We start from the raw sequence: 27,510 nt of genomic DNA, 5'->3' as shown, positions 1-27,510 counted from the left end.
AAAAGAGATTTATAATTGATATTTTCTATTTCTAAGCACTTCTAAGTACAAAATATGAATACTTTTATTATTTTTAGATAAATGCAAATTCTGAGCATCACCATGTGATGATTCTTAATAAGCCTTTTAATCAGTTTTACACATATTGTAACTTTTGGTCTGTCTTACAGGCCTAGATTTAACTTTGATGGTTCTTGGCAAGAAACTCTTTTAGGAGTTTCCCTGCAAGGTATGTTTTAGCTAGCAAATGTCTGGGAATGCGAATGTTAAAAGTATACATCAGAGGCTTATTGATAACACTTACTTAGTAGATGCTCATGTTTAGTTTTTGGTTTTTATTTTGTGTTTTAATTCTAACTTCACATTCTGTGTATGAACTGTAGTATTTGAGACTTCTAACATTGCATCAGAGGTCATCAGTGCTAGTCACTAAAAATCAATTCTGAGCAGCTGAGTTTGCATGGTGAAAACCTGGGGTCAATGAGGTCCACTCTCGGGGGCTGACTGCAACAGCCTGGTGTCACACCACATGGTTGAGAAGGGAGCAGTGCTGGTCCTGAACCCTGGGAAAAGCACTTAGATTGAGCTTTCTGCTGGAGAAATGGTAATGAGGAGTTAGATGAGAGGAAATCAGATATCATGTTCCTAGGGGGCAAAAGGGAGTTCATGTCACATAAACAGTAATAGGAATTTTGCTGACAAAATCGATCTTCTGTTTCAAAGTTCTGTTTGGTTTGGGTTTGGTTTTGGTTTTTTTTCCTTTGCAGTTGTTAGAGGCTGAAACCGTTACCAGATTTGGCTTCACCATCCCATTCTGAGTGATCAATAATTTGATGGTAGCACCTGGCTTCTTCCTTTTGTTTTTATGCCACTTTATACTGTTAGTATGAGTAGATCTTTTATGGGTCAGAACTTGGAAATTACCTGTTTTTTCTCATGTGCAGGTTCATTGCTGATGCCTGCAAAACCAGAAGGAAACTGGTCTGTATATGAAAGTATTAGAGTTTTCTTGCACAAAATGGATGAAAAGGAATAAAAAGGATAGCTATCCCTTTTCCCTCCTTCATAACAGCATCTGCATATGATCATATGATGCCATAATTAAATAGACCTGCTGTTTGTGTGTATTCATCTGTATCCTGCCAGTGCTGCTTATGCACTGTGGCTGTAGCAGCCTTTGTGAATAAATACAATGCATGTTGTTCAGCACCGGGGTGGGCTGGTTCATTATCATCCAAGTGAGAAAGGTACCCAGGCTCTGTAAAGTATTGCTTAAAATGCAATTTATTAGAGATAAAGCTATAAAGACAGGATAGTATCAATAATTTTACATCTCTTCAGACGCTATGGTCTGTGCTGTGAGCTAGAGGGTTACAGCTCATTAATTATTACAGTTAACAGACTTCTGCTGACTGAGTTCAAGTCTAATAAAAAGATACAAATTCAGCAGGATTCCGAACTTAAACTTTAGTTGTATTAATATTATACTGACAATGTCCAGCTTCCTTATAAGCAACACTAACTTATGAGTAACATGTAAAGGGGATTCTCAAAGTTACAAATTTTATGGATGGAAGAGAGAAGTCAACTTGTTGAATCTACGTAAAAAAAGCTTTAGAGTTATTCAGCATCTACGAATGAAAAGATATGTTCATGCTGAAATACAACCATCATAAGCAAAATATCAATCATAAAATTAAACAGTTATTTTTTGAAGAGTAGTTTTTTTTTTCTTTTGTCTATTTTTGCTTGTTAGTGTTTTACGTGTTGGACAGGAGGAAATTAAAATACTTCTTTCTTTTCTTTCCCAAACCAGATTTTAAAATTGGTGACACCATTCTCTGTGTCAAAGTCCTAGTCTTGTAACAAAAAAATAAGTCTGCAAAAGATGTAATGATGGAACTTAAATTACTAGAAGTGTTTGGACTTTTCATGTGAGTATTTAGGAACAACAGAGAGGATGTTGCAGTGTAGTCTGTTTTTAACCAGCAGTTTTTAAGCGCCATTACAGCTAGCAAATAATTCTTAATCATGTTTCACTAGTTAGAAGGGTGGAAATCACAAAAAGGCAGCACATCTCCCATAGTGAATTCAGAATCATATGGCAGAAGACCTGTATGATGTTGCTGGTATTAAACCTAGATGAAATTTTTAATTTGAACATGGTAAGACTGTAAAAAGTTTTCATGATAACAGAAAAGAACTGTTCTTAGGGAAGAAATCTTAAAGATCCATTGCTAATGGATTGTAGTAAATGCAAGCTCAGGGAATTCAAGGGATAGGCATTCAGCCAACATCCAGTCTGTCAGCACATTTAACACCTAAAGTCTAGGAACACTTGAGATTTTGAGCAGAAATAAAGATGATTTCCCATTGGTAATTTATGATAGTATATTCTCCTTCAGGTAATGCCACAGTATTTTTAACTGGTCCTGTTTTATGGACCGGAAGGGAAACAAAATTTTAAAATGAAAGAAAAAACATCGTTATTCTTGTCCCCTTCTATTCAAGTATTTATCAGGTGTGAATTTAGTACTTGGCATAAAATCCAAGCAGGGTCTGAAGAATGGATTGTATTTCTTCTGTGACAGTAACAGATTGGTAGGCAGCTCTCTGAACTGCCTGCAGGGAGAATTATCTTCTCCCCTGTGTCTTTTTTTTTTTTTTTCCCAGATGATTTTCTACTACTGTGAAAAAGTTAACACTGCATTTTATGTTGAAGACAAATTGTGGCCATTGTCATTAACTCCAAAAGTAAATTTCATAGTGTTTTGCCAGATTTATAGTTAGTGTTAGTATCTTGCTTTTTGAAGAATGCCCAGTTGAGCTGGTGTAAAGCTGTAGCTTCAAATACATTCTCTGCTCCTCTTCTAGGATCTGAAGAGTTGATGAAAAATGGATGAGTATTTGGAGATGCATGTAAGACCTCCACTCACAAAATAGTGCAGTTTGCTCTAGTAGGACAATGTAGTCATGGTGTTACTTCCAGATGGCGAGATTAGAAGGCATACATTGCTGTTGGTTGTGGGATGATGAACTTCCAAAAATCTGTTTAGTTAGTTGGGTTTTTTTTTAAGGACAAATTGAGCAAATTTGCCTGTTGTGGGCTAGCAGTTTAGTTTTGGTTTGCATATTTTACAAATCGAAAATTCTAATGTACAGCAGGATCTGGAATGCAAACTATGGCAAAGAAGCACTTACCCATGTACATGCAAAAACTCTCTTCTGGAAGAAATTAGTGATGACATTTATTATGGATGTGTAAGATTATGGCTATGGCTGTTCCCAGGATCCTCACAGATTTCTGTCTCCAGGGCAATGTTTGCCTCATAAAATTTAGTAGCAGTTGTTGTTGTTATATGAATCTAGTGTTTCTTATAATAAAACAGGAATATGCTTGCTGAGACATTCCTGCATGGTGTCAGTTCATAGAAACTGTTGAAAGAAGCAATTTGTTCAGAGCTCGCTTTCTCAGTTGACTGACTTTTGTTGCCTGAATGGCACATACAGGAAATACTAGGTACAATACGGGTAATTCCAGTGCGTATTTGTAACCCTCTCCCTATTCCTTTTCCCTCTTTCCTTCTTCTCTCTTCCCCCTTTTCCCTTCCTGTGTATGGGCACTTGTAATATATGATAGCAAAGCCTACACAGCAGTTGTCTAACAGATGCTGCAGGTGTGCATCCCAGCAGATTTTTAGTTGCATAGCAGGTGAGTATAAAAAGGAGGCACAAAAAATAGACTACAAGAGCTGTACAAATGCAGCAATTTGCACCTGAAGGCACACTGAAATGCAATTAATTTTTCCTGTGGTCTTTTTTATGCCTTCATTGCTTTGCCCTGAAGGACATCAGATACTTTAAGGACAGATAAACTGCAACAAAAAAAATTGATTACAGAGCAGGATAAAGAGAAAAGTGATACTCTGCGTTGTAAAGATATAATGGTACTGAAGAAATAGTGCTGCTAAAGAATTCCAAGCTGACGCTCTGGAATCCATGCTTACTACTTAGTTACTTGAAAGAATGAAAGGTCACATTTATCTAGGAGGGCTCCTGAGTGCTTAGACAGGTATCAACTTCTGTCATCTTCCTATTTGCAAGAAAATCCTCATGAGGAATTTGCCTCTTTCCACTCTCAAAAATTACAGGAGCACCTGAGGGAGAGGTGTGCAAGTCTGTCTGATACTGCAACATTACTGGAAAAAACTCTACTGTGCATCTACCTGTGTGCACTCCTGAAAATGAGATAATCACTATTCTTCTACACCATATCCTAGTTCTTTTTTAGTGAGGGTATTGAGTCAGTTTCTTACAGTTTAACCTCAGCTGGAATCTTTTCATGTTTAAAACTAACCTGTACCTTCTGTAGTGCAAACCCAAGGAATTAATGGGAATAGGTATCCAGGAATTCTGAAATTCATAAAATTTTAAGTACCTGGTATCTACTCACTATTATCTAGGTTTTAGTTGGTTTCTTAAGAGAAGCCTTCATTCCTGTTTGATAACAGGAGCTGAATCTGGAAATGTTTTTGGGTATCTGATAGAAAAATGGGTTTTGTAAGTGCTTCTGGTTCAGTTCCCTGGGAACCAGAGAACAGACTGGGAGGCTGGGGAACTGGAGGGTAGTCAAAAGGTTAATGGGCTGCCTCTTCGCACTGGTGAAGAAAGGGAAAAGAACATTATTGTTTTGCTAGGAAATTAATATATGTTACAGTTCTTCTGAAAATTCTGTAAATGATTTTTTTTTTTTCCCCCCAGGATTCTGACAATAGAGTTGTTATGTACTCACGAAGAGTGGAAAGGTTAAGCAGCTGGGAAACAGCGAGGTTACTGTTTTGTGGTAGTATAGTTTAAAGAAGTCAAGTCTCATCTGTTATGCTTAAATCTAGTTTAACAAAGATAACAGTAATCTTAAATTTTAAGGAATTGAGCTTAGTCTCATGTATTTCAAGGAACTATTAACATTGCCAGTGTTAAAAATCTATGTAAGTCAGTAAAAAGAAGCTGGGACACAATTTTATTGAGGAGAGTAGGCAGCATAGCAGCTGACTTTTTTGAAGTCACAAAGGTGTGATTCTAGACACTTTACAATGCTAAGAAAAAGGTAGAAAATTCTGATTTGAAGTCTACATGCTAAAAGTTAGTGGTAGAGTTAAAATAAGTGGAACAGAAGTCTGCTGAGGGAGCAGTTGGACAGAGTAAAACAGAAGTACTGTTGCTTCCACTTTAATGAGATAGTTGGTCGTACACAGTATTAAAGTATCTTGATTTAAAACCTTGGTGGAAGCTTTCAGGTGAACCAGGAGAGATGTTTTAAAGGCATTCAGTGGCTAAGCCTTTGTAGTTGAGTTGGAAAAAAATACCTCCTCAGTATATGTTAGTTTATTTTGCTTCACCATTTAATTCACTTTACAGCGTGTGTAAGTAAACAAAATTGTTAGTCCGCAACCACTCAATTACAGGGTAAGAAGTGTAGTTAGTGGCTTCTTCTGAGCTGTCAGCAAGAATATTGATTGCTTCTACTTGGATCAGGCCTTTTATATGTAAACAGTGAAACCAGAAGCAAAAAAATAGACTGCGTAAAAGAAGGAAAAATACCCTACTTTCCACTAAGATGATTTTATTACTTTTTTTTTTTTAGCCAAGATATGCTAGATAGCACAGGAAGGAGAAAACTGTTACGCATGTGAGTCAGAGGCCACTGAAATCACTCAGAGCATTTCTGCTGACTGCAGCTGGCTTTCACTGTAACTTAATTGGGCTAATAAATATTTTAAAACTTAGCTTTCTTGCAAGAGTAACCTTAACCTGTTTATTAAACTTCTAATAAAAGCTTTAATTTAGTTTGTGTGAAAAACTAGCACTGGTCCTGTTTTTAAAGAACAAGGAGTGTTAGCCAGTTCCGTCTCTCCTAGTTCATGTGAACCCGTCTTCCTTTGCACTGAGTATGTGAGGCAGCTCCCTCTCAGGAGTACCAGAAAAAATTGAATCATTGTCACGCTCTAGTGTGAAGTTGAGGGTGTGGTTTATTAAATGGAGAAGCTGTAGTAGGAAGACAGAGGCAAAAAGCCCTGAACAGGTCTGTGGAAGTTCTCCCCAGATTTTTTGCTGTACCTGGAGAGGATTTCAGGTGAGACAAAGCTTAGACCTTAGAAACCACAGGATGAATTTATTAAATATTTGTGAAGTATTTTTGGCCAGTGTTGAAATTTACTGATATATGATTATGTCATATTATCTACCTTCTGAAAAGGAAGCAGAGACCAAAGTTTTACCTGTTCCTGAAGAGGCGAAGAACGTTCTAAAATACAAACAAATAAATAAAGCCCCAAACCAAACTAGCCAACCAAACAAAACCCCAAACAACCAAACTGACAAAATCTGGAATTATAAAAAGGGTGTAGTAAGGGCTCTAGCACACCGAACCCTGAAAGAAGTTTTGATTCAATCTGTTGGGACTCTTGCTACGAAGGTATGTGGTATCTGGAGGCAGCATTAAATACATTAAAACAACCAACCAAGCCTTAAATCATAGATGTCACTACTTCATAAGCCTGTGGGTAGTATAATCCTGGGGTAGTACACTTCATGCTGGTTTAATATGAGCATCTGAACAGTGTATACCATTATAATGTGCTGTTAAAACAGCGCTAGAGAGCAGGTTTAGTGCAGAAGAGTTACAGTGGCTCTGGTCTCAAAAAGATCACTGATTCTCATCTTAAGTAGTGTCTTGCACCCAAAGGTCCTGCTGGATGCACTCTCAAGTAGGGTGAGTTTGGGTGTCAGAATTAGTTGTTTCATGAGCAGAACACTTTCTTTTCCTGAAGTACATGAGATACTCCATTTCATTCTGTAGCAGCTTCCAGTTTTGTGGGGCTGTTTCTTGCGCGATAGAAATAAATTGCTACTGAAGAGTGCTCTGTTGCAGTCTAGCTTTTCTTTCATTGAAGTCAACAAGAAATTGTCACTAGCTTTAAACAATAAATGTATGTCCGTTTCATGCTTAGCTTTCCTGAGCATATGCTTCATTGTTGAAGGCTAGACTACTTCACGCTACGTGTATCGAATGGTGCCTTTCTACCAGTACCTCTGTATTGCTTTAAATTTGGTTTTTCAGAATGATGTTGAATTGCTGTCAAATATGATTTGTCAGAGTTGACACCCTTGGCACAATGGGTAGTACTACTGAAAATACTTCTATATGTCTTTTATATTAGCTGAAGAGAGTGCAATTACCTCTAAGTCATTTTACATAAAAGATAAAAGGAAAGTGTCTCTGACATGGTTGATGGAAGTTAGCAACCCTTTCATATCTAATCAAATATTGTGGATATTTTCATTCTTGATATAATTTCCTTTGCTTCTAATTGGAGGGGAAACATGTTTAAACACAGGTAATACAATTACATTGGCTGCAGGTAAAATATACTTGCCGTTGTTCCATGCTTGAAGGCTCACACTGTGTATGCTCCGTAAAAGTATGTACGTGTGTCTAACCTGTTTGCCAGCTGGAATGAAGGGAATGAAGATTTGGGGTTTCTCAGGGAGCTGTGACTGTGTTATGGCCTTTTCAGGTTGGTGAGAAGAGTGAAATCAGGTTAACAGTGGCTACAGTTCGCTGATACTTTAGCTAGCCTTTGAGATGCGTCTACTTAATATATAGAGAAAAGGTGACCTACTGGTTAGCATGTTATCTGACCTTCGAAAGTTATTTCTCTGTTCTGCCTGCATGCAGTCTATAGGAAATTGTATAAACCACATTTTCAAACTGTAAAATACAGCTACTAATGCTGCCACATTTTAGATCACTCTTTAAGGGATTTATTTGTCCCTGTGAAATGCTCAAGTCCTGAAGTAGAAGAGGTCATGGCTAAAATACATAAGACCACATGATCCGGATTAAAACGCAGAAATAAACTAGACAACAAACAGATTTGATCCCAATCAGCGTTTAGTTTATGCCTTAATACAGGGAAGGAGTATATTTCTTCAGCTTATTTTGTGGCAGTGTTCCTACGCATTTTGTTTAGCCTGTGGCTATAGCTGAGAAATTTAGGAAAGCTATTAATTTTCTCTTCTCCCTACTTCCCTCTCTCCCTGCCCTCCTACCACTCGCTTCTTCCCATCAGTGGGACTGCTGCCTTCCTGTGATTTAAACTGGTCTGATTGGGGATTAATTTTCTCTTTACGTATTTGCATGATAAAGTTTGAAGCAGTCCAGTTGTAGTTTGTATGTGGAACTGAGTGTGTCAGCTTATTATTAAATAAAGCAATTCAAATATATTAGAAATGTAAAGAAAAGGATAGCACTTGAAGCCATGAGTAAAAATAATGAGATTATCAACTTTGTGTTCCAGAGATTAACCTAGACTCTATTCCTCAAGCCACAGTCAATGAATAATTCCTGCGCAAATAGGTATGTGTTGTTAATTCTTGTGGCAGACAGTTCAGTTCCTGGGTGGAGTTGAACACAATATCTGCTATTCTGTAAAAGTGCTTCACTACATTGACGGCAGCCAGTGGGAACACCACTGTTCCAAACTTGAGCATTAGTCTCAGGAGAGATGTGTACTGTGTGGATGTGGTCAGTGTGGTTCAGATCAGCTGTGAGATGGGACACACATATGTAGATCATTACAGACCTGATATTGAGGTACATTAATGCATATATATATAATATATGTTTTTTACCGTATTTCTACATTTTGTTTCGGGGTTGGTGGAGGGTAAATGACAACTGATAATTCTGTGAACAGCTTTTGTTTACAAAGCTGTTGTTATCAGTGGAGTCAAGCTGTTGATAATAACATAGCTAGTCACACAGCAGTCACTTAAAATGGTTGCTCATACATTAAGTCATGGGGCAGCGGCTGGGAGATGAACTGCATATTCTGAAGCAGAGGATTGGACTCAGGTAGGCTAGGTTGGACATAGAAGCCACCAGTGGCTTCTGGGGTAGCTATTCATAAAGTCCCGAAGTCAGTCCTTTCTTTCATCAAATACATACCTAATCCTGTGGTCCTTATATAGAAGCCACCACCCTCCTGAACGTGGTCTGAGCTACACAGCCTTTTGTTGGTACAGGGTGCACTGTGGTCTTCTAGGGATTCGGCAGGTTCTCAGTGTCCTTGGATTATTGGTATGTGCAGAATCAAACAGGTCCCTGCGGAATTTATCAGTCCTTGGGAAACTTTCTCACACTAAATTTTAAAAATGTGTTTTTCCTAGCAAGACTTTTCCATCCAAATATACAGGAACACATTCACAGGAAATTCACACCAGTGAGGCACTTTGGCATCACTACTCTGCCATCATTATTGAAGTTCATTTTACACTGTTATCAATTTACATGATCACTGGCACTTCATTAGCTCTATAATCATTACATTTACTTGTAAGCATAAGCTTCTCACACTACACTATGCCTGTGATTATTATGATTAGTAAAGAAATAAATACAAATGCAGTTAAGCATAGTGCAAGGTGCAGAGTAAAATTGCCCATTGGGTTCTGTTCCTGGAAAGTACATACTGATCTCTCCCCATGAAGTGCTGATAATGGATGGTAAGATGTTTCCAAGTCTTCATCTAATCATTCCGTTAGCCAGTAAGTTCTTTTTTCTCTATTTATGTGCATAAGATTATATGTCCCACAGATCTCCACTTCTTTTATACATCTTATCCTGGTTTTAGATATTACAGTAGCACAATTGTGATATCTAAATTGCTGGTAAGTTGCTGGTCGTTACTGGTTGTGTTAATACATGATGATGATTATTAAAACATTCTCGTGCAGCTCTCATTTTTCGATAATAATGACTTGATCTGACTGAAAGGTCTCAGCTAAGCAGAGCAAAAATTCCCAGGTAATTTTGTTCTGAAATACAGGAATCAACACCTTGACAAACAAAAAATTACACTGTCTTTAAAAAAACAACATATTTTCACAGCATTTTACAAAAATTGCATTACTAGATTCAATGGCTGTAGCTGCTTTGCATGTTACAGAGTGACTTGGAAGTAACATTTTACTTCAGAGGAAACAGTATCAAAACAGATAGGCCCATATTCGTCTGCTCTATCCTAGGGCCAGCAGGGGTTATTGCTTGTGGTCACTGGTGCCAAAAACTTACGGAACACTATAATTTATTGATATTTGTGCCAGTCCAAATCTGTGTCACTGCCAAAGGTAGTACCACTGTGGAGGGACCACCATAACTGCTGTAGTCATTTATGAGGTGTTAAATTCAGAAGCTTAATTATCCTATATTCATTACGGTAATATATCCCTTCCTATATTAATTGCTTTCAGGACATATCTGTGTCTTACCTTTGACTGTATAAACATCTTTGTGTATTTAATCAAATATGTGTATTTAATCAAGTGTATAATCAAATGAAAGAAAAAAAATCATTTGGAATCTCTTTAATTTGTTTACACATGTTCTTTTTCCCCGCTGTGAGTGCATGATGTACTCATTTGTTAGTAAGAACATTCTACTGCAGTATACTGTACGGCATAAGCCAATTTTAACTGATTATGAAGAAAAGTTCTGCTGGTATTACCCCAGGCCAATGCTTTTAATTTTTCATGAGCAATGCCCTGAGGTAGAATATTTTTTTTCTGTTGTGTGAGTTTGGTCAGTAGTTAATGAAGCTGAAAATTTCATGTGTAGGTGGGACTATCACACTGTCACACTGTCACCAATTATAATAGAGAAAATTCTGCAGTTCAGAAGCGTTGTCTTGAGGAGAAAATACTCCAGTTCTTGCAGAAGGCAATAGAAGAGAATCAAGTCATTTTATGATAAGTGATTCAGAAAATTTTTCAAGCATTTTGGAAAACTGAGACCCAGTCATCAAAGAAGGAACACCAGATATAGGTCTTCATTTAAACAGTACAAATCCATTGTGTTTCAGTCTTACATCTTGACATAAGAGAAAGGCTCACTTATGTACCATCTAAAAGAACTCTTAATTCATTGAATGTTTTGGGGTTTTTTTTCTGTGTGTGCTTTGGATAAAGAATTTCTTAAGAAAGAAACCAATTGAAATGATGCCAGGCAGCACAGCTGATCGGAATCAGTACTTCCCCATGTGTAACTAAGAAATGGGTAAGAAAATCTGTGCAATCGGTTAATTGAACTAAGAAGTTAGAAAAAAAAATTGTAGACCTAATATAAATTGTCTCTTTAGTATAGCTGATCTCTATATGTGATGTAGGAATATATTTGAAGTCATTGGTCTTTAAAAATTAATTTAAACTATGTTCATTCTTTCCTCTTTCATGGCTCCTTTCTGCCTCATGGCACATGCTTTTGCCTTATTTGATTTTTTAATTCAGTATGTTAACTGTGTGTTAGCAATGCAGGTTTTGTACTGTCAATTTAACTATAGTTTTAATGGGGTATATGGAGGTGGATAATCACAAAGTTCACTGTGAACTTTAACAGCATTTTGAGAGCAATGTGCAGTCTAGGGATTAGCAGTACATCAGAAAACTAATCTCTGTGCAGACAGTTGAGCAGAAAAAAAGTAATTCGTTGACTCAGTTTTTCATTGCAAAATTCTCAGCAAGGGTCTGGTATTTACGTTAGCCGCGTTCTTTTTATTAAAGCATTGCTTTGGATTTGAAGCATTTACAGTATAGTGCTGGGGTAGCTTAATAAATTATCGACTGTTTGCATCCAATTGAAATTTCTTCGTAAGGTATTCTGAAGCTGTAGATACCAGGAAAAACTGAAGAAACAGAATAATAAACTGTCCTGGGTTCAGCTATAGCAGTCATTTTTCTCCTTCTTAGTAGCTGGTGCAGTGCTGTGTTTTTTAACTTTCAGCCTGGGAACGACACTGATAACACTGATGTTTTTAGTTGTTGCTAAGTAATGTTTATTCCAACCAAGGACTTTCTCAGTCTCATGCTTTGCCAGGGAGGAGGGGAAGCCGGGAGGAAGCAGAGACAGGACACCTGACCCAAACTAGCCAAAGGGGTATTCCGTACCACAGCACGTCATGCCCAGTATGTAAACCGGGGGGAGTTACCCGGGAGGCCCAGATCACTGCTCAGGTTGGGCTGGGTATCGGTCGGCGGGTGGTGAGCAATTGTATCCTCTCCCCTTGTTATTTCACTAATCATTATTATCACTGGTGGTAGCAGTAGTGGTTTTGTATTATACCTTAGTTACGGGACTGCTCTTATCTCAACCCGTGGGAGTTACATTCTTCCGATTCTCCTCCCCATCCCTCCAGGAGCGGGGGGAGGAAGGGGGGGAGTGAGCGAGCGGCTGTGTGGTTCTGAGTTACCGGCTGGGCTCAAACCACGACATAAACAATATCTACTCCAGGTACATGTTTTAAAATAAGAAAATCACAATTTAATTTTAAAATCAAATCTTCTGATTCTTGGGGAAAAAAACATAGTTATCCAAGATACTGTATAACGAATAATACCTTACTAAGACACTTGTCATTCCTTTCCTCCAAAATGGTTGTAATGAATAACCTTGCCTTGACCTTAATTATATACCGTGCACATTAGCTTATTTTACATTGTTTTTATTTGTTTTTAAACACAGTGAAAACACAGAAATTATTCAGACTTCCCACAAATAAATTTTCCATTTTTAAGTTGGAGTAGTCACACTGGGATTATGATGCTTGGAATTATTCATTCTGAGAACAGACTTCCCATGTGGACTTCTATCCAGACAAAACCCGTTGAATTAAAAGTCAGTGTTCAGAAGTGAGTTCTAGTATAGAAATTACTTGCAGAGAGAAGACATAACAAAAGTTACTCTCTAGTCAATTTGCTAGCAGATAAAATGGAAGATTTGTTCCATAGTATATAATGAATTAATTTTCAGCTTGCTGTAGTAACATGAGTTTAATTATACTTTTCTACTCAGTATGAGTAATAACTAGGTCTGTTTTAAGAACCAAATGAGCTTCAACTTAGTGCAAGCCAATTACTCTTCTTATTTGTCATATGCACTGAATTGAAAGTAAAGCAAGCTGAAGTAAATTTCTCCATTTCCAATTTAGGAGTTTTATGGAAAGAGGACAGAATGAAGAGTTATGTTTGTACGCTAGTGAAACTGTGAAGGTATTTTGTTCCTAGTTTCTATTTAATTTTAGGATTTAAACTCTGTAAATGGTGGAAAACTAATTTATTCTTTCTCCTGCTAATTTATTTCTTTAACCCCCACCCAATTTAGATGCTGTAACTGATTGTTCTCTGTCTTGGTCCCTTAGGACGCTTAGAGTAAACTGGTTACTGCATGATTGTCTGAAGTGTAAATTCATTTCCCTTCAAGGAGATGAAGAAGTTTATCTAATTTATTACTAATAAAAAGTAACTTTGTTAGTAGTGAATCATTGTTTGGCAAGTGGACAGTGATGGTACTGTTAGTACTGATACCTTGTATCTGCCACTTCTCTTCCCTTTTTCTTTTTTTTTTTTTTTAACCTCCTTGCATCACAAAAAATAAAGGTCTGACCACAGAATAAAATGTGTTTAACATGAACTCCACTACAGTTAATAAATGGACATAAAAGCAGTTCTGGAAATGTGTAAATATAAGAAATACACAATTGCTCAGTGTGATTAGTAATGAAAATACGCTGCACACAGTCTTCTCATTCTTACTGAGGTCGAATTCATTCCAAGTCATTGAAGACTTGAGACACTGTTGGTTTTGAACTTGGAAAAGCAGGCAAAGCATCCTAACCTTTCTTCTGCAGTGGCTGTGAGCCTGCCTGACATGATCCCCCTCTTTGTGTGTTGCAATGGTGTTGTGTTCCCAGAGATGTAAAAGAGAATGGATAGTGGACCACACCACTTAATTTTACAAAGTGCCTGAATGCTGGCTTCAGGCATTGTTCTGGCATACCATCATCTTCACTGTCAAAAGAAAGGTAGGAATTGCTGATACCAGGACAGAACTGGTGCATTCACATTTGTCTGCTAGTGTTTGTGATTTAGGAAGACAGTGATTAGTACATTTACAGCACACCTACTGCGTTAGTTCACCCACAGGCTGTGTCTGAATATATTGTGTTCCATATGAGACTGTTGGTAGAAAGCATGACTGCTAGAAATGCAGTGAGTGATATTTATGTAAGGGAATGGGTGGAATTTATTGTGACTTGTCTAAGCTGTAATAGCTGAGAAATCATTGTCTTGAAGTTACGTACATTAAACAATAAGATCTTTCCCTGGCGGTGTTCAAGGCCAGGTTGGATGGTGCTTTGAGCAACCTGGTCTAGTGGAAGGTGTCCCTGCCCATGGCAGGAGAGTTGGAGCAGGATGATCTTTAAGATCCCTTCCAAACCAAACCATTCTGTGATTATACTGTCTTGGAAGAACTACAGTGTGTCTTTCTCTTTCCCTCCTGTCTTAGGAGACAATGTGTATTGGTTTTACAGGATTAGAAGGATAAAAGGGAAAACCAGATACCTGGATAGATGGGCAACAACTTTTTTCATATATACATATGTTGTAATTTATTTATTTTCATGAGCAAGAATCACAAGAAGCAGGTGATTCATGTGCTTTGCCAATGAAGGCTTTTATTTTCTTCAGCCTATCATAAACAATGCTTTCTCCTTTGTATCCTTAGTGGTGTGTGTGCGTAGTATGTGCATTCTTGTGGGTATTTAGAAAACCAGACTGATCTTTCCTGTAGGATCATGTAGAGGGAAAAAACCAACTTCAGAACATAAATTCACCCTGATTGAAAAAAATCTATGTGAAATTCGCTAGTTTGTTTCGTATACAGGAAGCAGATGCATGCATGCATTATTCTGACCCGTCTCTCCATTCTCATCTTAATCTCTTAAAGTCAGTATGAACATTGAAGCTTTGTAATCCACCATATGGCTCACATAATTGGGACAGTCTAGAACCCATCGAGAAGAGGGGTTTTAAATAAAGATGTACATGAAAAATGGCTTTCTGCATGTTGTGCAGCTGAAGCTAAGACAAGTAAATGGGTATAAATTAAAATAAGGAGTTATAATTGTAGTGCATTCCATATTTCTGGTTTAATAGTTCTGGTTCTTAATTTGAAAATTAAAAAAAAAAAGGGGGTCTTTGAATAATAAGACATTTTAGGGAAAAAACCTGATGCAGTTTTCTGCAAGTCAGTAACTACAGTGAACGGATACAGGGATAGATTTTTCAATCACCAGAAACTTTACTTTGCATGTTTGGTGCACATCTGTCTTGAACTTACGACTTCACTCTGCTTCCAGGTTAAATTGGCAAAAGCTTGCGTTTACTGCAGTGGGAGCTGGATCAGGACCACAGTTAATTACTAACAGCACTTGCTATGGTGTAATTTGACCGTAATGCATTAATATAGATATGCAGATATGCTCATAAAGCTATTAGTGCTAGTTTTAATTTAAATGTGTGGTGGTACCTCAGGGGCACTGTGCAAACTTACTAAAGAATCAAGAATTACTTTATTCAGGAGCTAAATCTTGAATTAATGTTTAATGAGAAATTTAACCTTGTTCTTCCATGTTGTGGAACAGCTCTTAAGCGAGCTTGCAGTACTGCAGGAAACCAGGGAAAACTTTATATTTTTCATTCTTTTGAAGGGCTAGGGAACAGTTTGGCACATGGATTACAGCTCTATATCTGGTAATTGATATGTCCCCATTAAAAATAAAACATTTTTAAATTTCTTATTCATGTAGCATGAATGAAAATCAATTTTCCTCTTACAATTGGAGACATGGGGTTCTTGATGTACCCCACACCTTGGAACACAAGCTTTGAAAGTCACTGCTACTAGTACATTTCTTGTATATATCCACATAGTAAAGGAACATTGGCTTTAGATGACTAAGTTTAAAAGTCAGTTTGGCACAGACTGGCTTGAAAACTGCCTCTTCCCTTGCATGCAAATGGCATCCTCTAGCTGTGTCACAAGTTCTCTTCTCTCTGCAGCTATCTGGAAGTCCTAAACATATCTGTTCAGTTATGACGGTAGTATGGCAACATTTCCCCCTACGCAAATGTGGTGATGCAATGGCATTCTATTCTTAATGCTGTCAGTAATTAAATTATTTGTGCATTAGACAGCAACAAAAAGTGAAGACGTGGAGGGGACATCTACGGTCATTCAGTTTATGGAGTGTGTTTCTGAATTAAAATACTGTTCTGATCTAATGATGCTGGATTTGCTGTGTGTCTATGCACTGCATATAGCACTTTCTATGTGACACTGAAAGCAGAAGAGGAGGTTCTATACTGGGTTCAAGTTATTAAATAAGCATTGGGGTACTTAACCTGTATAAAGACAGTGGTTAAACAAGGTCCATATGCATGTTCTGATTCCTGACTGAACACATATTCATGCTATCTTTGATATTAAAGGGGTAAAAGTGAAAAATAAATGCTTCACTGTATGAACTGAGTAGAATTATTTAAACTGGGATTTGCATTTGTGTATGCAACATTTATTCATTTACATTTAAAGTTTAAGTTTTTAGTTTGATGCTGAGTTAAAATTGCCAAAGTCTAATACCCTTTACGGAACAGGATGCTTTCTGTGACAGTATGATAATTTAAGATAAGAGTGAGTAGGTTAATCTAGTCCTGATCAAGTCCTCTATGTGAAATCCTAACTTGACTGGAGATGGCATACCACTGTGTCAGGTTTCATGCTTTGATTCCCTCTTTTCACAGAGCATTGGGTTCTAAGTATTTCTTGTTATTTCTGGAACCATGAGCTGACATTTTGCAGTTCTAATGTTTCAGAGAGACACTGGGCACTTGGATTGCAAATGTGGCAAAAAAGAACTTTGGTGATTTTAGCATGAAATATCTGACTTAAATTTACCACTGCTTCAGCTTGAGGAGTTGTCTTCCATCTAGTAGAGGCACAAAGCAGAAGCTGTGCTTACGTACCCCAGCACCTCAGCGGTAATCTGGAGTCTTTCTTCACCTGCTAATGGGGATAGATGTATGTGTGTGACAGCCATGTAACATGCCAGTGCCACTGCTGAGTTGGGGAGAAATTCTGAGAGAGAGGGTGTTTCTAGGGATAATAATGTGTTTAACTGTTCTGGAAAGATGTACCAAAACTTACCTGACTTTACCCTGAAGTCAATCCACCTCAAACTAATGAAGGTTACTGTCTATGCACTTAAATTTATGCGACAGGTGCATGTATTCTTACTCTTTAGAGAAACATGAGACAATATTTAAATATTTGGAAAATAAACACAAAGTTTTTTACTCTTCAAGATGGTACTTGGATTAGTATTTGTATTTTTTCTTCTTAGATACTCTGGAACACGAGAATTGGGGCGCAACCTAACCCTGAGTATTAGTAATGAGATTTATAAAGCATTCTATGTTTGTTGTTTGGTTGGGGTTTTTTTTTTTTTACTGTTGCATTTTCAGTCTTACCATTAATAAATTAAACTTATTTTTAACTCTTGCGTAGGAAAAAAATAATACTCAGTGTTTGCATTGTTGAGTACTAGCTCATGCAACACTGTCTTGGTCTGCAAAATTGGATCTAGATGTCAGGCATTTGCTCTGTAACTACGGTAGGTTACCAGTTGGATGTGCACCTCGCCTGGGCACTGTTCCTGTACTTGTGTGTCAGTGCCTCTTTTCATAGGCTTTGGTCTGCTTTTTGTCTGCAAATCAAGAATGGACTTCTGTCCAAGCCTGTATTTAAATGCCTTCATAACTGACACTGCAGTGAGTTCTGTTTCCACCAACATGTTCTGTATAATGGTAACATACTTTGTGAATTTTACTTCAATTATGAAAATCCTCCAAGTTCTGTTGCTTTACTGCATATCTGTTGCAGTTTTGGCTTTGGATACATGTCTAAATTTCAACTCAGTAGCCTCTTGTTTGTCAGAATGATGTCTTTAAGATCTTGAAACTCAGGCTCTGCCTCAGTTGTGTCTTAACATATTCAGGAAGTCCCTGAGTGTTCAGTAATTCTGACACCTCTGAGTCTATCTTGTTTCTAGAAATCAAGTAGAAAAAATGCATTGCAGTTTTCCAGTTCAGTCACTGTTTAGTAATAAATGAAATCATTCAAAAAATTCAAAGCAGTTTTCCATGAAGAATAACGTTCTTAAATGAATATCATTACTGACTTGTCAGCTTGTTTTGCTGTAGACATCAATCTTCAGGGTGCTTCAGAGTGTCCCGGAGGAAAGGAGAACAGAATGCGTTTTATTTTCACTGGCAAGTTATTTTAAAGAAAAATAGCAATGTTCATGAATAGTTAGGTAATAAGACTGGAACTGTGGGGTAGGCACAGTACATAGATGTTGAAAATTTGGGGTTCAGTTTCAATTTAAGAATGCATGTATCACAGGATGTTTTATTTTACAGTGCAGCTGAGTAACAGAGGGGATCTGGAATGCAGCCACACAAAACTGATCAATAATGGCAATTAGCAACAAGTGTTTTATGGCACTTTGAAATGTTGCTTCACTTTCTGGAACTGACATGAAATTGATCTTCTTCCACCATCTGCTTCACTTTGTTAAGTTTTAACTTTCTTGTAAATGGTTTACAGCAAGAGAAAATTTTCTCTAAGCTAACTTGTCCTCCCAGTAGTTTTATTGCCTTATTTATTTTAGTGCTTCTGCTGCTTTTATAGATTGTCTTACCCTTTCTGCTCTCTTTGGTCTTTCTTATTCATCCAGAGAGTTCTGCGATGCTGCTTTTTGGTCCTCACATACAATCTCATGGTTCAGTTTTTTGTCTGTTCGCTACGTCTGCAATTAAATGTGGCCTTCTTGAACCCTGTGTCTTATTTCAAAGCTCTACAAGAATCATCATGTCAGGATTATCTGCATACTGCAGAATAAATGATAATAAATGGAAAAAGATAATGACTGGGACTCATTCATGCTGCGAAGAGGAAACATAGTTAAGGACTTTACAGTGAAAATGCCCTGCAATATTTCAGACTCAACACTTCAGATAATGAACTGTTTAATTTGTCTCAATGCTGAGAGCAGTTAAGAAAGTAGTCTTTCAGACAGGCACACAGCATCCCAGGCATGTATCCTCAGCTCAGAGGCAGAACAGGAAAGGAGGCTTCAGGAAAGAGAGACTTGTTTACACAGTTAGTTGGTGCCATAGTTTTTGTTTGTTGTGCTGTAAATCCAGATGCTTGTCAGGTTTATAGAAGAACCTCATAGCACTTCTAGTAGTATATAAGTCTAACAGGGAGGCTGGGTGCAGGAGAGCTGCTGGCCTTCAGTGCAGCAGTTAACAGTTGTAACTGGCAGAATTGCCTTTTGGTTTTGCAGACTCGGTGAATGGAGTCCTTGGTACGTCTCTGAAATTTGTTGCATTTGGTGTAGTTGTAAGAGAATAGGTATCCACCAGATATAGTTTGCTCTAGAAATACTTTCTTATCTTCACTGTGGATTTCATGCCAAGTCAGCTGTAGTTTAAAAAGTCACAGATTATCAAGATGAATTGCTCATATCCCGGGGCTCAGGTTTTGTTGATGCGGAATATATTCAGACTTGGGAGCGCTAGGTGAAATGCAGATACTTGTCAGAGACCTGCCCACCACATCATCTGTAATTGCAGGAATATTTTGAGTTCTCTTTGCTTATGTGTTCTGAAAACATCTCCTAATTGTGTAAGGCAATCCAAAATTAGCTGGGTTTTGTGTGTGTGGAAGAACAAGCTTTAGCTTCTTCTAATGTAACTATGCTTTGCTTGGAGCTCTTAAATAAAAATATACAAGCATGGAGGTAGGAAGGGTGCCGTGTTTAACAAGACAGCATGAATTTCATTTTACCTCTGACCCACAAGATTTTAATTTATTATTTCTCTTGGCAGCTCATTTAAATTTTAGTCATCAGTACTGTGGTATTAACTGTACACTGTACAGTCTAACAGGCAATTAGAGTAATATGGAATGTTGTGAGCTATGGACATATCCCACTGATAGGTAAATTTTCTGGATTTCTGGCTTACGTTGGGTGTATTTACCCATACTCGGCTGCTTCTTACATTATCAGCAAAAAGGAAAAACAAAAAACAAGCAAACAAAAAAAACAACCCCGAAACCAAAAAACTTTTTTGAAAACAGGAAACTACAGACTGACACCCCCCAACAACAACAATTGTAGCTTAGTCATGGCAGTTGCAACTCTAATGAGAAATAGGTGAAAAGGAGCATATCTTTGAAAAGTTAATGATTGTGCAAGTTTGTGTCTTTTTTGCTTTTTGTTTTTATGAAGGCATAATATTCAATATATCATTCATAACATTATTAAGTTTACTAGGAAAGTAGGTTAACTTGATTTGGCAAATTGTGTTGTGTTCTTTCCTGACATGTGTTGGGGTTTTGTGGGTGTTACTTCTTTTATTTTATTTTTTTTTTCTTTTTTTACCAATGACTCTTCAACAGTCTATCAGGTCAAGAAGATTGCAGAAATTTGTGATGCTGACAGAAAACGAAAGGTCTCGAGTAAGTGCTTGAAATGCTTTACTTGGCGTTGGTTGATGTTCTTCAAAACTATGTGGGTCTTAGTATATTATAAAACTGAAGTTATTCTAGAAGCTTTTATAAGAATTAGGACTTCATTTGATTAGAGCTCAAGTTTTGCATTTTAAAACTTTTTGCGGTGATTTAATATTAATATAATGCAGTCTCTGATGTACTCCTTTTCAAATTACATCCTCAACAGACACCTACGGTTATTTTTACTCGAGATTTTTTGTTTTATTTAGATAACTTAATGCAGTTTTCATTATTTTTCTTCTATACATGTGGAAATTATAGGTAAAATTGTATTTATGATTAGTTTTTATGACCACTAATTGTCTCTTTTTATCTGTGACCAGGGCTTACTGTTCTCCCATCTGTAATAATATTTCACCTAAGCTTTAAAAGTTTCTAAGTTTTAGGTTTTTTTTAAAGTCAAGTCAGGTTTTATAGTATTAAATGAAGAAATTGATCTGACAATTCAATTCATCTTCCATTCTGTGCATTTCTAGGGGAAAATTGGGTTAATCTTGGTCATTACGAATCTCTGAAATTTTCAATTTTATTTTCAAGACTAAGCTGTTGTTCTGATGCCATTATTCTATTCTCCCGTTAATCCAGTGATGATGCCATGAGACATTCCTGTTCGCTAATGTCTCCTCATGGTTTCTTCCTTTTTTTTCTTTTTCTCGTGAGCCAATCTATGCATTCACATGGCTGCTGAATGAACTGAATTGGGATTAACTGATGGGAGTTAAGATGAACTTCCCTCTCCCCACCAAGTGACTAAGAAAAAGGTTGCCATATCAGTTTGAGAGCATGTTTTTCCAAAACTTGTCCAGTGTGGTTTATCATGTGTATCACACATACTTACATCAGATTAAAAGAGGGAGCACTGTAAGTGCGCACTACAAAGCTCAGATGAAGACAGGAGAAGAAGGGCAGCTCTGCTGTTTAACATCAGTTTGAACTGAACAGATACTTGTATTAAAATATATTGCTATAAATTAATTTCACGATATTAGAGATCTTTAAGTAGTACTTTTCACACCAAAGGATCCCAGAACTGTCATGTAAAGTTTTTACTTTATCTGCTCTCTGTAATAAAACACAATAAAGCAGAGGGGAAAATATAATGATGTAATTTGTTAAACCAATCAGTAATAGATAATACTTCAGGAGCATATCACAATTTTCACGTCTAATTTAAAAAAAATAATCTCTTTGGAACAAAGAGATTTTAATTCAAACACTAATATTGGTATTCAGTAGTTTACTGTAACATGAAATGATGGCTATTTGAATGAGAAGTGTAGAAAAGGCAGTGCCTTCACAACCCCTACATAATAAGAAATATCACAGTTTGAACATAGACCTATAGCGTCCAGTTTAGAAACAGGCACTTATCTAAACTTAGACTTCGTTTCATGTCACATTAGGATGTGTCGTAGTTTAAACCCAGCCGATAACTAAGTCCGACATAGCCACTCACTTGCCCCTCCCCTAGCTCCCTCCCCAGGCAGGATGGGGAGGAGAATTGAAACAATGTAAACCCCATAGTTTGAGATAACATCAGTTAAATAACTAAAGTACCATATTATACTACTATTAATAATAATAATGATAAGAGAAATAACAAGAGGAGAGAATATAAAACTGTCATGGGTTCAGCAGTAGCAGTCATTTTTTCTCCTTCTTAGTAGCTGGTACAGTGCTGTGTTTTTTAACTTTCAGCCTGGGAACAATGCTGGTAACACCGATGTTTTTAGTTGTTGCTAAGTAATGTTTACTCTGACCAAGGACTTTCTCAGTCTCGTGCTCTGCCAGGGAAGAGGGGAAGCCGGGAGGAAGCAGAGACAGGACACCTGACCCAAACTAGCCAAAGGGGTATTCCATACCACAGCACGTCATGCCCAGTATATAAACCGGGGGGAGTTACCCAGGAGGCACAGATCGCTGCTCAGGTCGGGCTGGGTATCGGTCGGCGGGTGGTGAGCAATTGTATCCTCTCCCCTTGTTATTTCCCTTATCATTATTGTTATTGGTGGTAGCAGCAGTGGTTTTGTATTATACCTTAGTTATTGGACTGTTCTTATCTCAGCCCATGGGAGTTACATTCTTCTGATTCTCCTCCCCGTCCCTCCAGGAGCGGGGGGAGGAAGAAGGGGAGGAGTGAGCGAGTGGCTGTGTGGTTCTGAGTTACCAGCTGGGCTTAAACCATGACAAAAACTAAAAGGGGAAAGGAAGAAAAAACCCAACAATAAACACAAGTGATCCACAAGACAATTGCTCACCACCCAGCCAGCTCACCGATACCCAGCTCACCAACTGATACCCAGCCCGACTCGAGCAGTGATTTGGCCCTCCTGGGTAACTCCCCCCAGTTTATACACTGGGCATGATGTGCTGTGGTATGGAATACCGCTTTGGCTAGTTTGGGTCCGGTGTCCTGTCTCTGCTCCCTCACAGCTTCTTGTGTCCCTCCTCACAGGCAGAGCGTGAGAGACTGAGAAGTCTTTGATCAGGGTAAATGCTACTTAGCAACAACTAAACCATTGGTGTGGTATCAGCATTGTTCCCAAACTAAAACCAAAAGACAGCACTGCAGCAGCTACTAGGAAGAAAATTAACTCTATCCCAGCTGAAACCAGGACAGGATGACACCTAAAGAGATTACAGTCAGTAAATATGAACATTCTTCTCAGCGTAGTTTTGTAAAAAAGTTGGTATGTATTGTCAACTGAGCTTGCATCCCATGCCAAAGAGAATGACAGAGGTGCTTTTGAGGAGGAAAAGAAGTCAAAAGGGTGTTGGATTGTGGAGGAGAGTTTCAGATACTGGAAAGAAATCAGATTATAAAAACAGAGACTTTAGCTGTTCCAGTATTTCTGTTGTTAAGGAATGAGAATTATATTGCGAATGGCTTCTTTATTTATGGAAAAGAAAACTAATACATGCATTATAGGTGTCTGCATTGTTGGTTTAACTTGGTGAAACTATTAACACTGGGAAGCGATGGCTTACCTGTGAGCATTGTGGCCTTTGGGAGGTTTTCTGATGTGACTTCAAGTCACTTGGCTTTCTGTCTCAGACCTGAACCTCTCACTAGCAGTGATTGTTGGGAGTGCCACATAGGAAAGATGATATCTTTAGGTAAGTAAACACTGTGCAGGGAATAAACTGGAGACACAGATGTGTTTCCTCTTGTGATACAATATGTAGGAAATAAAACCAACATGTACATTAAAACCTATACAAGAGATAGGTTTTAATGTACATTATAGGTCAGTTGGTCATTTATCGATCTACGTATTGTAGGTCAATAAATGGCTTTTGCTTTATTTTTCCTTTTTTATTTTGGAACTGTGAGCAGATACCACATGCATTTTCCAACTTGTTACTGAGGCGCAGGCATTTAAGATGCCCTGTGTTTTAGAGTTTGTGCTGATACAGAATGGAGAAGAAAGAGCAGTTTCAGGAGGCCTGTTAGCAGGTCAGAAGCCTTGTTGATCAGCAGCTTATGGCACCAGGAATCAATAGGCTTCTCTTTGGCTTTGTACTGGAAGGGCCAGCAGGGTTGTCCATCCTGTGTGCCATAATGGAAAGCAGAAGCCCAGGCAGTCCGAAAGGAACACTGTGGGAGTGACACAGACTTTGGTGCCAGTCGGCACTTACCTTAGGCTTTAAAATAAGACCTGCCACAAAGATTAGATCAAGTGAAGACCTCTGGGGACTTCCATGTGCTGATGAAGCTGCTTCCTCAGCAGTTCTGAAGCAGCTGTGGATCTATATAAGGAAGGAGCAGCCAGTAGATACGCGTGCTTACAGTGTGAGTACCGTCTTCCAGATGGCTCTCTTCAGTTGTTAAGGAGGATATGTTAGCATTTTTCTCTATGAAGAAGGTGTAACACATGTTTTCTGAAGTATTCTAAAATAAATTGTATTAAAATTGATGCCATATTAAAATCTATTTTGCCTAATTTTAAGTGGAGTTGAATGATGGCAGTCCCCACTGAAGTCAACTTGAGTTTCTGACATCAAGACAGTATCAATACTGCAGGAGAATATTCTTGTCTCATTTTCTCATAATTTTGCTGTCTACCTTTTAGTCTTTTTCTTTTTTTTTTTTTTCCTTAAAATACTCTCTATGCTGATGGACTTGTCTGCTTGCTATGCAAAGGGACTGTTTTCTATGTGCGTAGCAGTGAATTGTGCATTTGAAAAGTAAGACAGAGTGGTTACTGAAATCTTACCAATTAGAGAAAGAAATTTAGAAATTGTAGTGGAAGTTGCAGGTTAACATAGAACCTGAAAAATCCAGTTAGAAATATACTTAACCTGAAACTCCTGAAGATAATGGTCATAGCCAGTTTGGTAAGGAATGAGGAAAAGCAAGATCACACATTGTTCTTGGTCCAGTTTAAATGAAAACCCATATTATTAAATGATTGTTCGATAACATTTACTTAGCTGTATATTTGTGATTTTACCTAAAGGGTTTCTTTTTCAAAAGCATACAGTGTTTTATCATACCCTTTTAAGAAGATAGCACTGGCTAACAAAATTAGTTGCTTTATTGCCTTTTAAACCTGAGTCTTTAAAGGCAGAAGGGGACTGTGAGTATGAACTGCTTTCCTTTCCCTCTATCAACTCTGGTTAACAGGTACCAGGTTGCTTTATTTTGTGAAAAATAAGGTAACCAGATCCCTCATGAGGGTGGCAGGGATGAGGTGAGTTGGAAAATAATAGGTTTCTTTTCTTTACATTTTATGTAACTTTAGTGTGGGATCACTCTACTTTCTGCGCTATGCGTTACTAACCAATAATATTTAAAATGCCATTTTAGTTTACTGAGTCTTGACATCAATACTACTTTTGATTTACCTAAGCAGATTTCCGTATTGTAATTTGAATTATATATGGGTTGGCATTTAAAGCGCAAACACTTCACCATTTTCTTCTTTGAGGACTATATGTGTGTGTATACAGTATAGACAATAGGACCATAGACTTTCAGCTACGTTCACTGACAAAAATAGTATTGCAAATACTGTTTCGTCTAAAGAGGGATAGGTTCCCTAAGGTTACAGGACTTTTTTTTGAAGTTATTAATATTTTATGGAAGTCTAATAAAAGAGTAATTTACTTTCTCATTGAAAGTATGTGTAGAAAAGTATTGGAGGTTTTGTGTGGTTTCTTGGGTTTTGTGGGTTTTTTAGTTTGTTTTTTTTTTTGTTTTGGGAGAGAGGTTGGGGCTGGTAGTGGTATAGAAAAGTGTATCGCACTACTGTACAGTGTGACCCCTGAAGTTACAGTGTGACCCGTGAAGTTACAGTGTTCTGTTTTGGTGTGATCTCAGCATTGAAATCAGTGTTAAGAATCTCATTGAACTGAAAGGAAGCAAATTCCTTCCTGAGGAACTCAGTTTTCAGCCAGTACTGCCGAAGTGAAGCTTTTTAATTTTTCCATCTGGCCCATTATATTATAATTATAATTATAATACATTATATTAGCACTTCTTTGTGTTTGTTTTTCTTTACCATATGCCAACGTAATGACCTTCTTTAGATAATGTTTTAATGAATTCATGGCAGTTCTTTTTAGTACTAGAACTTGTAAGCAACTGTGAAGCTTAAAGTAAACAACAGTTAATGTTGCAGGGAACTGAAAGTAAAGCCATATTTCTATGACACAGAGCAAGCTTGAAATTTTCTTAGCAATAAGTGTGGTTTACTTCACACTGAACACAGATATATGATGGTAAATTTTTTAAATATGTCTTTTATTTTTTGAACAATCAGTAGTTGCCTAGAGAGCAAATACTATACTGTATGTTAAAATGTGGAGGGCAACCAGTTGCTGTTCTTTCAAATCATAGACATAAAACTATTTTTATTGCATAGTAAATGAAAGAAAATTTTGTCCATTTTCCAATAGGAAGAACTCTGTAAACTTTAACAGCCTTTAGCAATTCAGGTTATTTTAGTTTGTAACCTATATGGATGAATTACATAAGAAATGTATTCATGAGGGACTCAAACCCCTTGCCTACTCAGATTAATCACTTAATTTCTTATGGCCTCTTGGCACTAACATTAATGCAAGTAGTACGTGAGCAAGGGGTGTTCAGTCAGGCTCTCCTTACTTCAGTTTCCTCCTTGCAAAATGAGTGCAGTGCGTTGTTTGTCTGCATTGGGAAGCACTTATGGAAACTTCTTGGACTGACATCTCAGAAAATGTAATCTTTGAATTCATAAGTATATATCTTTTCTAGGTACCTGTGTATTTTGACTGCAGTGAACTGATAACTGCTGTTTCTTTCAGCTCTTCCTTTCAGAGACTGTTAATTGTTTCCAGTGAACTGGAATGTTGTGTTACTTGTAGTAAGTTTCTCCAACTTAATCTATTTTCGTTATTATATTTTCATGGAAGAAAGTAGTCTGTGGATGCTACAAGAACGTTTACCATAAACTCTGATCTTCACAAATAATAAACAGACTATAAATAATAAAGAGTTTTTCTCGCTCTTCCAGTTAGAGGAAATGGTTTTTAATTAAGGATAAAGATGGCAGGTAACAAAATCAGAAAGTTAATTGAAACACTGCCGGAAAACAGGCAGGTTTAGTAGTTCAAAATAAATATGTCTACAGTATTTACAAAAAACTAGACTGGGCTTAAGACCATTCCCAGCTCCCAGTCTGAACAAGGTCCTTGCAACTCTGCATGAGGGGGAGAGAGAGTTCAGCTTTATAGATATGAACAAGGTTGTTTCATGCGGTTTTGTCCATTTTCTGTATTAGGATAAAGCCACAGTGCCTCTCAAAAAACATGGCAGTGTTTGTCCTGCTATCATGCCTGCATCAGCTGTGAGTGAAAGTTGCTTGCAGGCATATGGGAATAAACTAGGAGGTTTGTCTGTTTATTTTTAATCATACTAGGAAAGAACTGTTTGAGCTTGATTCTGTTGATTGTGAAAGACTGGTCTTTTGGTTTGGGGTTGCTCATCCATT

General features: G+C 37.5%; 1 protein-coding gene across 2 annotated transcripts in view; it reads left to right on the top strand.

Moving 5' to 3' along the window:
- CDH18 (cadherin 18) overlaps window positions 1–27,510 on the top strand; it is a 513,966-nt gene that overhangs the window by 74,882 nt on the left and 411,574 nt on the right. Inside the window, exon 1 of one of the 2 annotated variants that reach the window (XM_030500758.1) lies at window positions 24,248–24,329. The exons of the other annotated variant lie outside the window; for it this stretch is intronic. The gene's annotated coding sequence lies outside the window, so the exon portion shown is untranslated. Of the gene's footprint in view, window positions 1–24,247; window positions 24,330–27,510 lie in introns of those variants that run through there. 2 annotated transcript variants of the gene reach the window in all.

This window comes from Strigops habroptila, chromosome 1 (assembly GCF_004027225.2).
Source record: "Strigops habroptila isolate Jane chromosome 1, bStrHab1.2.pri, whole genome shotgun sequence".
Classification (NCBI taxonomy): Eukaryota; Metazoa; Chordata; class Aves; order Psittaciformes; family Psittacidae; genus Strigops; species Strigops habroptila.
The sequence above is the reverse complement of the archived record's forward strand: the minus strand, read 5'-3'. Positions and strand labels throughout refer to the sequence as shown.